We start from the raw sequence: 3,209 nt of genomic DNA, 5'->3' as shown, positions 1-3,209 counted from the left end.
TCTTTGGAAAGGGCAAGTCTTAAGTCTGAGCAGTCTGGTTTATGTGTTGGATAATGCCATGTCTTTGCAGTTCATGGTGGGTCTCCTGAGGCAAGGTGGTAAAGATGAACAGGAGCAGCACCAGGAAACCCAGAGCCATGGCACAGATGACATATTCAGTACAGTCGCAGATTCCTTCTGATGTGAGGTACTGGTGATGAGCAAGAAAAGCTCTGTGAATGTCAGGACCCTAGCAGGCACACCTCTGACACAGTCAGCAGTTCTCTGTCATTCATCAGGGTCATCTGGAGTGAAGTGGCGAAGAGCCTCTTGCATGCCACCTGCCCCTGGATCTACGTTCACATATCCTCCTGAGAGAGCTCTATATCAAGAGTGTGATGTAAAATCTTTGCCCCCTGAGAGGCCTTTGTGGAGGGGCTCTCACCTTCCGCAGGGGCTAAACGTCTAGTGACTCAGAATTACTGCTAAATCAGCTAAGGGAACTCTTTTCTTCCAAGTAAATAAATATGATAGGTATACAGTGACAGCTGTATCTCACTCATGCAAGAGTATACAAGTCACCTCCCAACAATACCACCCTTTGGTCCCCCAAGCCCTTTCTGGGAAGTTGTCTGAACCATTGCAGAGGTCAAAATTGAGAGGAAACGGAGCTACTTCTCCAAGATGTCGAGAGCCCTCTCTCTGGAGACAAGGACTGTTACATCAAGGAGACTCTGCACCAGGAAAGGAGTAAGGAAGGGCTGGAGAGGGTCAGCTGGGACTATATATGAAAAAAGAAGTCTATTCTTATCAGGTGTCTTCCTGGAAATGAGATCTCAGAAACCATTGGATCAGAGCCTTTATCTTTCCCAAGGTGGTACTGATATATCACAGATGTGGCTTCTGGGAGGTAGGACAACTGACTGGCAGTAAGATGCAAACAATGAAGCCATTTACTTTTTGCCCTGAGATGAGAGAGTGCCATTTTGACAGCTGGGGACAAATGGAGGATTTAGGTGGATACTGCAGCTGGCACAAGGAGCCCAGGTGGGAAGAAATAGCTGCTTTGTCCTTAGGGGGATCCTTCATGATAGCATCACCATTCCAACATCTAAAGTCACACTGAACCCCTTCCCTAGTCTCTATTGTTTTGAAATTTCTCCAGTCTGGTCATTTAGCATATGATATTTCAGATGCCTGCTGACCTGTCCCACAAACAACTATTTATAATCAGAAGCATCAACAAAATTCCTTCATTGGTGCTGCCCTTAAAGGAAAGAGCCTTTAATTGTCTTTCTCAGTTTTCTCCATGGCTAGACCCATGACCATTGCCCAGGAAATATTGTAGATGAAAACCCTCTCTGCCTCATCCCTCAAGACTCTTTCACAAGCCAACCATACCATCCATACTTCAGTCTACTGGAACGACTCTCAGGACTCCTGTTCCCTAGCGTGTCCCCTGTTATCAGATTAATAGCTGATGATGTGTGGTTGTTTATGCCTCTCTCATAGCAGATGGAGTCCTTGGTTAATGAGGCAAATTGGCTTTCCCAAGGAGCCAGTTCCTTAAGGGTAGAGGCCCAGTGGGCCAATGGAAGGGGCAGGGTTCCAAGGTCTGCACTAGAGGCCTCTGTCTGTGACAGTCACCACCTGTTTGTGCGAGGCACCAACATTGGAAGGATCCAAGCAAAGATGATTTCTAATTTATCATTTCCATTTAGCAATAGAAGGTTTCTGTGCTCTCTCCATCTTGTTGGAGGAACCATCTTCCATCTCTCATTCCATAAAAGCCAACGGTGGACAAAGGGTGGTTGTATGACCCTGCATCATCTGTTCAGTAGCAGTTAAGGCCCAGGAACAGTGACCAGCTGCTCTTCAAAGGTGATTTATTAAGTGAATTCCAGAAGCCTAACAGTTATTTAACCTGGCCACCTTTTGGTGCCTCAGAAAAGGCTCCACTCAGCCTGATCTTTGTGAGTAGAGACCTCCAGAAATATGAGACTTATACAGTTACAAGAGCCTAAGTGTAAAGAATGCTAGGAAACCTGCTTTATGTCTTAGAGGGCTGTGGCCTATTCTGGGCCCCATTCAAAAGAGCAAGGCAGACTTCTAGGTGACTCAGTAATTGAGGGTTATTGGGATACCTGGGTGAGGAAGGTGGGTTCTCTAAAACCTACAGTCTAATCTCATTGTTTGAGCACTGATTGGCTCAGAGTGAGTGTAAATAGCAACTATTTCTGCTCTGGCCAGAAACTCTGAGGGTCTTCCCCTCCCAGACTGATTCTTTTGTAAAGGCAAACTAGGCCATCTTTCACCTCAATTCTTACCTACCTTTTAATTATTGAATGGGTGTTGCCTCAGACAAACTGAGACCTGGAAGAGAACTTAGCTTATAAAAGCCAAAGTCTTCCAATGCATCTGGGGTCATCTCCAGTCATTCTGACCTATGTCTTGCCACTGGACCTCCAATGACTCTGGAGAAGAGAGTGAGGCTGATGACTTTGCACAGCCCTGCCTCACTTAAATCCAATTCACTTGCAAGTCAAGAGATCACCCTCCTGATGTCATTGGTCCTCCTATAGAATAAAGGATGAACAACAGAGTCCAGTAAGTCTCTGGGCTTCCTTTTTGGGTAGTGGGGAAGCAATTGTCAATATGCATTTATTAAGCACCTACTACATTCAAGGCATTCTGTGCTAAGTGTACAAAGGGTACAAAGAAAGGCAAAAGACAGTGAGTGTTCACCATCTAACAAGGAAGACTATATGCAAACTGATGTATTTACAAGCTGGACCCAGAATAAATTGGAGATAATCCACAGAGGGAAGGCACTAGAATAACATGGAATAAGGAAAGGCTTTTAGATGGAATTTTAGTTGGGACTTGAAAGAAGTCAGGAAAACCAAGAGGCAGAGATGAGAAGGAAAACATTTCAGGCATGGGGGACAGCCAGTAAAAATGCCCAGAGCTGGGAGATGGAGGGTCTTGTGAGAGGAGCAGCAAGGAAGCCATTGTCTCTGGATCACAGAATACCTGAGGAGAAGGTGTAAGGTAGATGAAGACTGAACAGGTATAGGGGAGAAGTTTATGAAGGACTTTGGACACCAAATAGAAGATTTTATATTTTATCCATAAGGTGACAGGGAGCCACTGAAGTTTATTGAGCAGAGGGAGTGACATGGTGTTTTAGAAAGATCACTTTCACTGCTGGTGGAGGATGGATTGCAATG

Source organism: Phascolarctos cinereus, unplaced genomic scaffold (genome assembly GCF_003287225.1).
Source record: "Phascolarctos cinereus isolate Bilbo 61053 unplaced genomic scaffold, phaCin_HiC Scaffold_9;HRSCAF=440, whole genome shotgun sequence".
Lineage (NCBI taxonomy): Eukaryota > Metazoa > Chordata > Mammalia > Diprotodontia > Phascolarctidae > Phascolarctos > Phascolarctos cinereus.
This window is presented reverse-complemented; position numbering follows the sequence as displayed.